This window comes from Oryzias latipes, chromosome 7 (genome assembly GCF_053564925.1).
Source record: "Oryzias latipes strain Hd-rR chromosome 7, Olatipes_Hd-rR_3.1".
NCBI lineage: Eukaryota > Metazoa > Chordata > Actinopteri > Beloniformes > Adrianichthyidae > Oryzias > Oryzias latipes.
The window spans coordinates 35,851,766-35,864,904 of NC_136243.1; the positions used below are offsets into that span (position 1 = coordinate 35,851,766).

Below are 13,139 nucleotides of genomic sequence, written 5' to 3' on the forward strand. Positions count from 1 at the left end.
GGAGCTGGACACGAAATATGGCTCCATTCTTATTTCAAACGGAAGCTTCGTCAAGTTAATTACGAAAGAAATGACTTTTTTTGGTCAGGATTTATTTCTTGTTTTGTATGTTGCAATTGTTCAATAAAAAAAATAAAATAAAATAAAAAAAAGAGATTTATTTCAAAGGCAAAGCTGGAAAGTGGGTGTGGCTTGAAATGTACAATAACGTAAAAGCAACGTAAAGAGCGGTTACCCGGAAGTCCTACTTTAACAGGATGTGTGATCCTTTCAAAATAAAACTCCTGGATCGACGTTAGTTTCTCTCCGAGTTCAAATCATCTCTTTAACACCCCCCCCCCCCCTCAACACACACACACACACACACACACACGTTTTTTTTAATTTCCTATTAAAAACACATATTACATTCAGTAAATAAGCAGAAACCTGGTCAGCCGACGGGAGGTTCTTTGTCAGAAGTTCGGTCCGCCCAGTGCTGCAGTACTGCTGCGTATCACGGCTGGCAGCGCCATCTAGCGGCAGAAAACCGTCACACTTGCTGTAGTCAGGTGACCTGGATACATCTTTCCAGTTTTGTTTTTTCATTGAAGTTAAGGTTTGTTGGGGTATTTCGAGATTTGAAGGGCCAAATAAAAAGAGGAAGAAAGAGGTGAAACAAAAGAATTCCAAAATGACAAAAATAGACATGGAAAGAGAAAATCTCAGAAAATAAAAAAAACATATTATGTCACATTTCCTCTGTTGGTGTCTGAACAAACAGCTGTAATAAGAGGAAACAAAATTCCAGAAAATCTCTGCACAGAATCACGGAAATCAGAGAAACATAGATGACCAACCCTGAAAACAGGAACACTTTTACTGTTTGACAGTTGATCACAATCCTTTTTTTTAATGTTTGAACGTTAGCCTGACCATGGCTTCACCTTGAGTCCAGGCGTCCAGGCGCCCCCCCCCTCATAGGGAACCTCTGCGTCCGAGTGTCCGTGCGTGTGGAATCACACTGAATGGATTAAGAAGAATCCGGGATGAAGGTGACTTTTCCTGGAACTTTAATGTCCAATAATAATTCTGATCCAAGCGTCACGTGACTGTTAATCACCTGAAATGAGTTCCATCTGAACCTCAAACAGCTCCGGTTTCTTGTTTAGACTTAAGTCCTTTATGAAAATAGTTCCTGTTAGTCCATGTGGGTCACAGAAATGTTCTCTACTGAGTTCTCCACAGAAGAACTGTTCTGACATGAGAACAGAGAGGCTCCTCAGGAGCTGCAATGACCTCCTCTGGCCAGCAGGGGTCTCTGTCGCTGTTGGACTGAAGCCTTGAAGCTCTCAGGGTCTCAGAGAACAGACTCCAGAACCTCTGCTTGTGGTTCAGCACCAAAGAACACCCGGGACTCTTTGGTGCTGAACCAGCCAGAGTCCAGAGTCCTGCAGGACAAACCCAGACCTGAAGCAGACCAGCTTCTCCTCCATGTCCATGTGACAGTCTAAAAGGGATTTCTCATTTCATTTAGGATTTTATTATTATTGTTTTATTGTATTATTGGGACTTTTGGTCCATGTTTCTGTAAAAAACAACAGATCAAATAGGATTTGATCTGTTGTTTTTTATTTAACCTTTATTTAAATGGACAACAGACCATCATGACATCCGGATCAATAGGGATGACCTTTTCAAAGAAGAAAGACGAGTAATATGAAATAAAATCATCCTTTAAGAAACAGAAGGGTGACACATTGAAGCATTAGAGCATTTTCCCAGGACTCTCTTTGTCTTTTGGAAGACATTTTTTAGAAAATGAGACCGTCAGGTTGTTCCAGGAGAAGATGGAGAAGAACCTAAAACTTGTGTCCCCAGATTTCCGGAACAAAGAAAAACAACAGTGGGCTGAACTTTGGGAAACTAATACATATTAATAAAAACTAATACATGAATGGATTTGACATTCATTCTTGTTTGGACATATTTCATTTACACTTGATGATCTTTGAGTTTGAGTTCATTGATTGATTGGTCAGTTGGAACATGCTTCCTTCAACACGGGAACAGCACAGATAGAAATGATCAAAAATAAGTCAGTCTGAGAGTTTACATCCTCGGATCTAACTTTTCACAATACAAACTTCATGCTTGAAACAAGACAGGAAGAAGCAAACGTGTTCAATCCCTGCCCTATTATAATGTGCATAACTTAGCAATGATACATGGTTGCTATGTTATTATTTACCTGAATATAAAACTACTAAAATCAACATTAGATTATAAATATGTCAGTAATCACAGTAACCAATAATAACATACGTCAGTTTCAGATGTCACCTAAGTGCCCCCCCCCATAGGTTAATGCTGCTATCGTCGACCCTCGTGACCTTCAATCACCTTCATGTCTGTACTGATGCATTAACATTTCTTCATACCTGTACTTACATACATGGATATTAGAGCATCCTTTGTGCTCCTCACATGCCAAAGTTTGATGCCACACAAAAACATCTTCTAGGAGTTCTTGCATATTTTATTTTAAATTCTCTACATACTGATTGTTTGTAGCTTTTTCATTTTCAGACAAGAGTTATTGAACGGTAATAGGCAGTCAGTTTCTACTGGCTCTGAATACGAGTTGTGCCGTATGCAATGTCTGAGTCTGGATTGAAGGAATGAATCATTGATATCTGGCTCCAGGAATTATTCTGATTGCAAGTTTCTGAATTCTAAATAAAGGTTGAAAATTGTTTTACCTTGAAGAAATCCAAGAATCTGGAAAACTTCTCTCTGAGTGTCACTGGTTGGAGTTTTGGGTAAAGATGTTCTGGATCCACTTTATTTCAGAGAACCGGATCCAATCGGATCGTTCAATGTGAACCAATGTGGACTGGGAATCGGATCGGGATCCACAAACTAGAATGTGAATGGAATGGTTGTGAAAGTGAATTGTTGTGTGGTTAGTCCATAACTAACATCAGATGTTCCAGGGTTGATGCTGGTCCATCCACTTCCTGCTTCCTGCTTCCTGCTTCCTGCTTCCTCTTCTCTCATGGTGCATGGTTGCTAACGTTCGTCGTTTTCCTCCACTGGTTTTCAGTGTTTCTGTCTTTCCAGTTCTGGTTCTGATCTGTTAGAGTTCTCCACCGTCTCCTTTTGCTGGTCCCTCATGTAAACTAAATGTAATCAGATTACAGTAACCTGGAATGACCTGGGTGAAGGTGGTTTTGGCTTGGAGGTCGTTCTGAGCCCTTCGTGTTTCAGGTGTTCACTGATGAAGCTGTAGGAGACGATCAGATGAATCATCTATTTTCTGTTCACCTCCACTCAGGACGTGTGACTCGACGAACCGGTTTGAACGGGTCGGATCAGATCCTGCCTGTGTGGTTACTGGAAGGGGGGCGGAGCCAGCAGGTACACAGAAACCGGGATGTTCCTTTGTGTTCTTCATTTTGCTCCGTTGAAGTTTGTTGTTTTAGACGCGACTTCCGTTTTCCTGCTCGCCAGCTTTGGCTTTTCAGACGCTCACAGACTGGGGGGGGGGCAAACATGCTGTTGTCCGTGGTCTCATTTACAAACCGAGACCTTCTTCTTCTTCTTCTTCTCTGGTTCCTCACAGGGATCCAGGTTGTCTTCAGGAAAGCCTTTGTCCAAATGTCTCTGCTGACACAGTGAAGGTCACACTTTTCCATTCGTTCAATGTAAGGATGTGGAAACATCTGGGGGGAGGGGGGGTATATCTTTTGAAATAAGGAAAAGTCTTCTGAGGGGGGGCAGTGAGAACCTGATTTCTGAATAGATTAGATTGAACTTCACAGCAGTGAAGAAAGCTTCAGTGTGTGACGGGAAAGCAGAGCAGTTCTGCTGTCAGATGTTAAAAAGGACAGATGCATTGTGGGAAAATGAGAAAATCTCTTAGACTGTGTCCGAATTCCCGCCCTAACCCCAAACTACTGAAAAACGATCTAGTACGACACTATATAGTGCCCTGGATTCTAAAAGCAATTCAGACGCCTCGCTCACCACTTTTTTTTTAAACGGCGGATGTGACGTTGTGGATTTCACAAAGTGAAAATCTAATCATTATGAGTGTTTTACGACGATTATTTAGTAGTCCACTGTCTTCTGAAGATAAAAAAGTTGATGGTTTATAAAAAAGATACATTTAAATACATTGTTTTGGTAAAAATTGCTGCGACGCAATGCATTGTGGTCTATGTTCACCGATCTAGTGAGCATCAATAGTTTTTCACAGAGACTTCTGGGAAATTTCCAGGACACTGGATTTTGGACGTGTAGATTCGGACAGCTCTAGAAGATGGAGAAGGCTCTCTATAATGAGTTGGGAAGGAATTTGGACGCGACCTTCTGCCGGTACATTTGAAAGTTGATCTTGAGGCGATTTTCCTCAGAGGAGGTCAGCAGCTGAAGACTCTGAGGGAATCATCTTCATCATCCTAAACTCTGAAACGGCATTTCTGTGAAAAAGCATCTTCAAACTGTGACTCAGACTTTCCTCCAAAAGTCTTTTATTTTCTAAACATTGGAGTTTCTGCGGAGTTTTCTTCTTTTCTTGCACATTCTGAGCTGCAGCTGCTTTCAGACGTTGTTTCCTCTGACGGTTTGGTTCTCATCTCTCAGGTTTTCCAGCTTCAAACCTCCGTCTCCACCTCACAGCAGCTCAGCCTGAAGGTTGAGGGCAGAAACGGCCGCGCAGCGCGGAGACTCGCAGCACCACACCCTTTGGCATGTGCCCCACACGGCAGCCAGGCGTTGCAGTTGCCGTGGCAACGAGGATGTGCCGTCTCTGTTGTCAAACAGCGAACATGCTCTGACGCTGTCTCCCGAGTTTGTTTGGTATGAAATCACGTGTCGCTTGACTTTGAAGACGACCCTGGAGACGCAGGAAACGGTGAAAGTTAAGAGGACTGGTGTTGGTCCACATGGAGCTCCAGGATGTGAAAACCTCAGGAAGCGTTTCTGTGAAGTCATGCAGGTTGATGCAGTGAAAGGTCGACTGCAAACATCAGAATCTCCTCTGAATCTTCCTGCTGCTCTTCCTCCAGCTCCACAAACAACCCCACTGGGGGTATCTTGTTTTTCTTTAGCCGTGTTTCTCCCAGGGCTGATTCTGATGCAACCCCCCCCCCCAAACCTCCGCCCTCTGCCCGCGCCGGCTCCGTGACAGCAGGCGCTGTTTTTCCTGCTTCATAATCGTGATGATGAGCGGTCTGCAGAACTCCCCTTTAACTCCCTGGAAACCAGCCACACCTTTGTGTTGCAGCTTAACACATCTGTTGCCCACCCATGCCCCAACCTGTGGACCCCCACCTGCCCCTCATTGTTCTCCTACGGCTGTTGTCTGGGACCGCGGCGCTTTGTTAAGAGGGGGGTCATTACAATTCCTGCAGGGGAGCACCGCACATATGCAGCAGATGGGGTAATTATGGTGACCCCAGAGGACACGACCTGCCCCCACCTTCAGATGATCTTATGGATGAAGATCAGATGTGAGGTTCCAGGTTTTGACCCCAAAGCTCCGTTTTCCTGCGTCATTTATTTCAGAAAAGTTGGACATTTCTGCAAATGTTTCTCTTCTTCAGAGCAGGTCAGGTGACCGGACCGCTGCGGGTTTTGGAGGTCAGGTGACCGGACCGCTGCGGGTTTTGGAGGTCAGGTGACCAGACGCTGCGGGTTTTGGAGGTCAGGTGACCAGACTGCTGCGGGTTTTGGAGGTCAGGTGACCAGACTGCTGCGGGTTTTGCAGCCTCGGTTGATGCAGAACCAGCAGCCGTGATGAGAGCACGTCTGGGCCGTGTCGTCTGCTGCAGCTGCAGACGCTTCGAGATGCAAATTCACTTAAACCCATTTGCTTATGAAAATCAGCAGGAGGAGGGGGCTGAAGGTCTGAGCAGAAGACTCGGAGGGACAGACAGATCATTCTTCATGCCCACGTTTACAGAAAATGCAAACAAAGTCAAACAGAAGATGAGGAGAGACGAGACGTTTGAGGAGGATGTGAAGACAAACAGGTTCACCATAACATGTGTCTGTGGGGCTTCTTCACAGGGGGGGGGGGGGGGGGGGGGGTGAAAAACATCAGTCAGCTGGTCTGGTTGATCTTTTCTGATCTTCTCCACGAGGCTCACAAGCCGGCGGGACGGACGTCACTGAACGGGTGCAGCTTGTCCAGCAGCAGATTTGCCTTTGATGCAAATGTCAACCGAAGCTTCTGCAGCTCAGGACGTCCGGAAACGAGGCTTCAGACTTTGTGAAGCAGGTCTGCTGCTTCAACACTTCACCTGGATGATTCTGAATCTGTGAGAAGGACCCCCCCCAGCAAGGACCCCCCCCAGACGATGTCATTTGAACAGAAAAAGCCGTGCTCTCCTTCTGTTTGTCAACTTGTTGTTTGTTTGTTGTGCGTCTTAAATGTTGGTTTCCACTGAAAACGGACCCAGACGTGTCGGTTCTGACCCGGTCCTGTCTGTGTTCAGGTCTCTCTGCTGCTCTTTAGTTTGTTGGACTTTACAGAATCTTTGTTGATCATTTAGACCCCCCCCCTCCCCCCAAGTCACAATCACACTGGGTTGGAGGTTTCATCAGAGCAGCTTCTGCCCCCCCTCCCTGTTGTGTTTCAGTCTTTCACTGTCTTGGTTTGGTTTCTGATCTTTCATTAAACTTCTACAAGTTTCCTTTCTTCTGTCTTTTTCCAACTTCAGGATTTAAGATTAGAAGATTCTAATTAATAAAATAAATTCTGACTTTTAAACAGCTTTGATTTAACCCTGGAGAACCCACCGGGTCAAATTTGGCCTTCGTTTTTCTGTTTTTTTTAATGTAGTTTTTGTTTTTTCTGTTTTTTTATTTTTCTGTTTTTAGTTTTAATTTTTTGTTAATTTCTGCTTTACCAAAATGAACAAATAATCCAAATTTGTTTAGTTAACTTTCCAAACCCTGAAGATAATTGTTGTTTGGTTCTCCAGGGTTAAAAAACAAAGTTTTCTTTGTGAAGAATAGAGCTGAGTCTGCAGTCGACTGTCTGCTGTGAAAGCTCAAAGATGACATGCTGTAAATCCTGCCCGGGTCATGAGGCCCGGGTCTCTGCAGCCCCAGGGTCTCTGCAGCCCCCGGGTCTCCTGCATCCCCGGGTTTCTGCAGCCCCCGGGCCTCTTCAGCCCCAACGTCTCTGCAGCCCCCAGGTCTCTGCAGCCACCCGGTCTCTGCAGCCCCCGGGTCTCTGCAGCCCCCGGGTTTCTGCAGCCCCCGGGTCTCTGCTGCCCCCGGGTCTCTTCAGCTCCCGGATCTCTGCAGCCCCTGGGTCTCTGCTGCCCCCGGGTCTCTTCAGCTACCGGATCTCTGCATACCCCGGGTCTCTGCAGCCCCCTGGTCTCTGCAGCCCCTGGGTCCCTGCAGCCCCCGGGTCTCTGCAGCCCCTGAGCTTTGTAGTTATTTGGTCTCTCAAATGAAACATTGATGACAGTTTTTCTCTGTGACCGGTTCTTCTGCAGCTTCAGACCTGAACATTTTTGTAAAACTTTATTTCCACAAAAAATAAAAATGGCCGACGCGTTTGAAAGCTTTTATTTTGGTATACAGAGACGGGCTTTCTGCCATGACATTTCCTAAAAGCTCCTGGTCCGTTCCAAAACAACATGCGAGCTAAAAATAGCCGGTAAACTTGGAAGAAGTCTTGGTGTTTCTGTGATGACCTTCACTGCAGGCCTCTGCCCCCCCTCGCTGAGGGTAATCAGGAAGTCCTGCGGCAGGAGCTGCTCGCTCTGTGTCCATGAGGAGGCAGAGGCCTGAGACTGTACCAGGCAAAGGTTTCCACCAAAGCGCTCTTGCATAACTCCTGGATTGATAACGCCGCTGCATTCCTCTCAACACACATCACAGCTGCCAGCATCTTCTCCCTGCTTCTCCCAGCTCCAATGCAGTCCGCCCGGCAGCGGGACCCCTGCCTTCACCCGGCTCCTCTGCGGGACGTGCTGAGTGAGCCTCTGGAGGATGACGGGGAAGACACGGAGAGCTGGGATGAGGTTCTGGGCCAGAGGCGACCTTCAATAGGAGGTAGGTCCGCTGGGGTCAAGCTGCAGGTGTTCTCACCTCTACAGAGGCTTTTCAGTCTGATGGGAAACCAGCTGAGAGCGTTAAGAGGGGAAGTGTGTTTCATGCGGATGCAGGTTCTGTTGGTGTTTTTTCCTCCAAAGTTCCTAACAGAACCTCCAACACCGTCGGCTAAACCAGAGCAGCTTCACCCGGGTCCATGCATCGGTGCTGAACTGTACCTGCACTTCCTCAGCCGTCAGCTGGAGAGCAGCTGGTCTCCATGGCGCCCGCAGAAGCGCCTGCTTGCTTTTGATTGGCTCAGAGGACTGCATGAACCTGCTTACCCAAACAGCAGTGTTTACAGTGCAGCGCCAAATCCAGAGGGTGTGTTCGGTGGGCAGTAAAGCTCTACGTGTTAATGTGTAGCTGTTGCTGTGGCAGACGCGCTGAGATAATGTTTAGGCCGGCGGACTTTGATTCTGCTTCCTAATGAAGGAGAACATTTCACTGATCATTGACCCGCTCTGTGAGTTCTGACAGCACCTGTGGAGCGACCATGAGGTTCTTCATGTTACACGACAGCCACGGTTCTGAGAGAATCCGCTTTCTAAAACCGTACATGTGACAGACACAGGTCCTTCCTCTTTTCATGATGAGTGTGTGTGTGTGTGGGGGGGGGGGGGGGTTGTTGGGGAACCTGCATGAGGAACAGAAGTTCCCACAGAGATGAGATCTGCTCTGCTGGAACCGGTCTGTACGGAAACAGGAAACATCCGCTTCGGCTCTGCAGGCTGAGACGGTGGAACCGGGAGCTTCAGGCTGAGATGTTTCATCTGCAGACGGACTGTGGGGACAGAACGGCCAGCTGCTGACATTCAACCAGACTCCCACATCAAATGATGAATAAAAACACTATCAAATGTTCAAACAGTGCATTTATTGCATTTGTTGATGCTCGGTTGTGGTGTCTAACAACACAAGACTCCTGAGTGAAGCTGGGATGGGATGGCGGTCTGCTGCTCTCAGTGAAGGCCTTATGGAGGGTGGGGGGCCATGATGGCCCTGACCTGCAGAGTCCTCCGTGGGTCCAGCTTCAACCACTGAGCTTCTACAGTAAAAGTGTGAAGAAACAAACAGTTCCATCTCCAAAAGGATGGACCTCCTCCTGAAGCTGCTTTTCTGAGAGCAGGAGGAGCTGAGCGGTGGGGGACGTGGTCCTGACAGAAGGGGAAGTGCAGTGGCTCATGGGAGGACGTTGGCTGGGGGAGGGCTGTATTTCTTGGTAACAGGTCCCAGGGGGTTGGCTCCTGGTGATGCCTTCACCTGAAGCCTCCCTCCCCAGACACCTTCCCCATCACAAACACGTCTTGCATCATTATAGCCTGAGCTGCTGCTACCTGCAGCGGGGGCCCATGACACGCTCTGTGGGGGGTGGGGGTGCCACAGCCTGTCACAGCACCGCAGCTTCAGAGGACCTGAGAACCTCTGAATGAATCCAACAGTCTCGGACAGAAACCCGTTCCTCGCTTTGAGCGTCTGAACCTCACGGGTCACATGACCCTGAAGGTCAGTGGGAAAAATAAAATACAAATTATCCACAGTGCACCCCACCCTTACATGGGGTGGAGGTGGTGGAGGTGGTGGGGAACTGAGTAAAGAGTAAAAAGTCTGAAAACAAAGCCTCTGAGTGCTGGTCTCAAACTAAAACATCACAACCAGAGATCCGGTCAGATCCTGAAGTCTGTATCTCTGGTTCCATCCTTCAGTGATCTAAATGCAAACTCTCCAGGAGCTTTGGTGGATTTCACTCCACATTTCACCTAAAGCTCATGGTCAGGAGACTTCATGATGTTTGTGCAGGAAGTTAGTGTCTTCAGGTGTTTTTCACATGCGTCATGTTTTCCCATCAGCCATTGCTGAACGTCTGGGTCGGTGCCGTTCCTGCCGCACCTGAGCGTAAACCAAACCATACAGTTGTTGAACTCATTGTCAGTGCTGTCATTCTGCTGCTTCAGCAAACACATGACAGAGCTGATTACCTGAGAGTCTTTGGAAGAAGCAAACAGGTGTGTTATGAGATGCAATGCTGTCATAGTGCCTCATAATGCCCTCAAAGCAAACGCACACAAGCACTTTCAAGCCTCACAATGCCAAATTTGGCTGTGTGAAGGTGCGGCTGGTGTGCTGTTTAAACACGGCCACAATGAGCGACGACCTTCAGGTCGGCGTTTTCGCTCATTTCCTGAACAAACAACAACGTCTGGAGCGCGAATGGCTGAAACCTGAGCCGGCCAGCAGCTCTGCAGGTGTGTTTGACCCACAACAAGGTGTGTGTCTGTGTGTGTGTGTCTGTGGAGGATGCATCTTCCTTCTGCTGGTTTCATCTGTGTGTGGTTGCTGCAGATTCCATCAGGACTTTTTATTCTAATGAATGAAACCAAGAATACTCCATCACCTAGATAAAGAGGTTGAGGGCGGTTGAGATCTTTGGGTTTTCGGGTGGAGGGTGGGTCAGATCTTTGGGTTTCGGGTGGAGGGTGGGTCAAATCTTTGGGTTTTCGGGTGGAGGGTGGGTCAGATCTTTGGGTTTCGGGTGTGGGCGGTTCAGATCTTTGGGTTTTCGGGTGGAGGGCGGGTCAGATCTTTGGGTTTTCGGGTGAGGGCGGTTCAGATCTTTGGGTTTTCGGGTGAGGGCGGGTCAGATCTTTGGGTTTTCGGGTGAGGGCGGTTCAGATCTTTGGGTTTTCGGGTGAGGGCGGGTCAGATCTTTGGGTTTTTCGGGTGAGGGTGGTTTAGATCTTTGGGTTTTCGGGTGAGGGCGGGTCAGATCTTTGGGTTTTCGGGTGGAGGGCGGGTCAAATCTTTGGGTTTTCGGGTGTGGGCGGTGCAGACCTTTGGGTTTTCGGGTGGAGGGCGGTTCAGATCTTTGGGTTTTCGGGTGAGGGCGGTTCAGATCTTTGGGTTTTCGGGTGGAGGGCGGGTCAAATCTTAGGGTTTTCGGGTGTGGGCGGTGCAGATCTTTGGGTTTTCGGGTGGAGGGCGGGTCAAATCTTTGGGTTTTCGGGTGAGGGCGGTTCAGATCTTTGGGTTTTCGGGTGAGGGCGGGTCAGATCTTTGGGTTTTCGGGTGAGGGCGGTTCAGATCTTTGGGTTTTCGGGTGAGGGCGGGTCAGATCTTTGGGTTTTTCGGATGAGGGTGGTTTAGATCTTTGGGTTTTCGGGTGAGGGCGGGTCAGATCCTTGGGTTTTCGGGTGGAGGGCGGGTCAAATCTTTGGGTTTTCGGGTGTGGGCGGTGCAGATCTTTGGGTTTTCGGGTGGAGGGCGGTTCAGATCTTTGGGTTTTCGGGTGAGGGCGGTTCAGATCTTTGGGTTTTCGGGTGGAGGGCGGTTCAGATCTTTGGGTTTTCGGGTGAGGGCGGGTCAGATCTTTGGGTTTTCGGGTGGAGGGCGGGTCAAATCTTTGGGTTTTCGGGTGTGGGCGGTGCAGATCTTTGGGTTTTCGGGTGAGGGCGGTTCAGATCTTTGGGTTTTCGGGTGGAGGGCGGGTCAGATCTTTGGGTTTTCGGGTGGAGGGCGGGTCAAATCTTTGGGTTTTCGGGTGTGGGCGGTGCAGACCTTTGGGTTTTCGGGTGGAGGGCGGTTCAGATCTTTGGGTTTTTCGGGTGAGGGCGGGTCAGATCTTTGGGTTTTTCGGATGAGGGTGGTTTAGATCTTTGGGTTTTCGGGTGAGGGCGGGTCAGATCTTTGGGTTTTCGGGTGTGGGCGGTGCAGACCTTTGGGTTTTCGGGTGGAGGGCGGTTCAGATCTTTGGGTTTTTCGGGTGTGGGCGGTGCAGATCTTTGGGTTTTCGGGTGGAGGGCGGTTCAGATCTTTGGGTTTTCGGGTGAGGGCGGTTCAGATCTTTGGGTTTTCGGGTGGAGGGCGGTTCAGATCTTTGGGTTTTCGGGTGAGGGCGGGTCAGATCTTTGGGTTTTCGGGTGTGGGCGGGTCAAATCTTTGGGTTTTCGGGTGAGGGCGGGTCAGATCTTTGGGTTTTCGGGTGAGGGCGGGTCAGATCTTTGGGTTTTCGGGTGGAGGGCGGGTCAAATCTTTGGGTTTTCGGGTGTGGGCGGTGCAGACCTTTGGGTTTTCGGGTGGAGGGCGGTTCAGATCTTTGGGTTTTTCGGGTGAGGGTGGTTTAGATCTTTGGGTTTTCGGGTGAGGGCGGGTCAGACCTTTGGGTTTTCGGTTTGGCAGCAGATGAGGCAAACAGGTGTGTTATGGAAACGATAGGAATCATAATTGGAGGGCCTCGCCTTTCCTCCCTATAGCAACAGAACCCTGCTGGGGATTATGGGATACTGCCGCGCCAACCACACTCACCAGCAACCCCAAATCCATTGGGGCCAATTATTCTGCTGCTGCAAGTCAGAGCAGAGCTGCAGCTGACAGAGCGCCCCCCCCCCCCCCCCCCCCAGTGCTCTGTCCCTGTCAACAAAAAGAAGCCGTACTTCTCCTACTGTACATTTAATAATTATTATGGGATGTAAAGCTTGAAGAAGGAGAATCTGATTTCTTCTGGGTGGATTTCAGCAGACGTGTGACACAGACAGGAGGTTAATGAATGTGGATGAAATCAGTGACTGAATGCTGATCCGTGTAATGAGGGACTGTAAAGATCACACCTGGACGATGGAGACCTCTAATTATCCCAGAGCCTCTGAGCAGAAGGGCGGTGGGTGAATAAAAACACACAGACGGACGCTTTCATCTGGGAACCGGTCAGAGCTGAAGCTGAAACGGCTCTGCTGAGGCCGTTTGACAAGCTGGGAACTGAGAACTAATGCAAAGGAGGGTTCTGCTTTTTCATGCAAATGATTATTAAAATGACTTTTGGTCAAATGTGCCGCCGTCATGTGACTGTCAAAGCTCCTGTGTGAGACAAAGCTCAGGGAATTGGGACGTCTGCTGTTGCTCGCCATCAGAGCGTTGACCTCTTTAGAGGACGGCCTCCAACACCTTCATCAAAAGTTAGAGACTTTTGGATCAAATCCTCCGATATGTCCACAGAAATGTTCTGGAGGAAAGTCCGCCGACGCAGAGAAACCAGCGAGGCGACAAAC

The 13,139-nt window shown here is 48.6% G+C and overlaps 1 long non-coding RNA gene across 2 annotated transcripts; it reads left to right on the top strand.

The window, feature by feature from the left end:
• The first annotated feature begins 885 nt into the window (after nucleotides 1-885).
• Nucleotides 886-6,064, top strand: LOC144993855 (uncharacterized). 2 transcript variants are annotated; one of them, XR_013657128.1, is made up of 4 exons: nucleotides 887-1,034; nucleotides 3,317-3,399; nucleotides 4,627-5,593; nucleotides 5,658-6,064. It is a non-coding gene; the product is annotated as an uncharacterized LOC144993855 (long non-coding RNA). The 2 variants fall into 2 exon arrangements; XR_013657127.1 differs by having other exon boundaries at nucleotides 886-1,034; nucleotides 4,627-6,064.
• The last annotated feature ends 7,075 nt before the right edge of the window (nucleotides 6,065-13,139 follow it).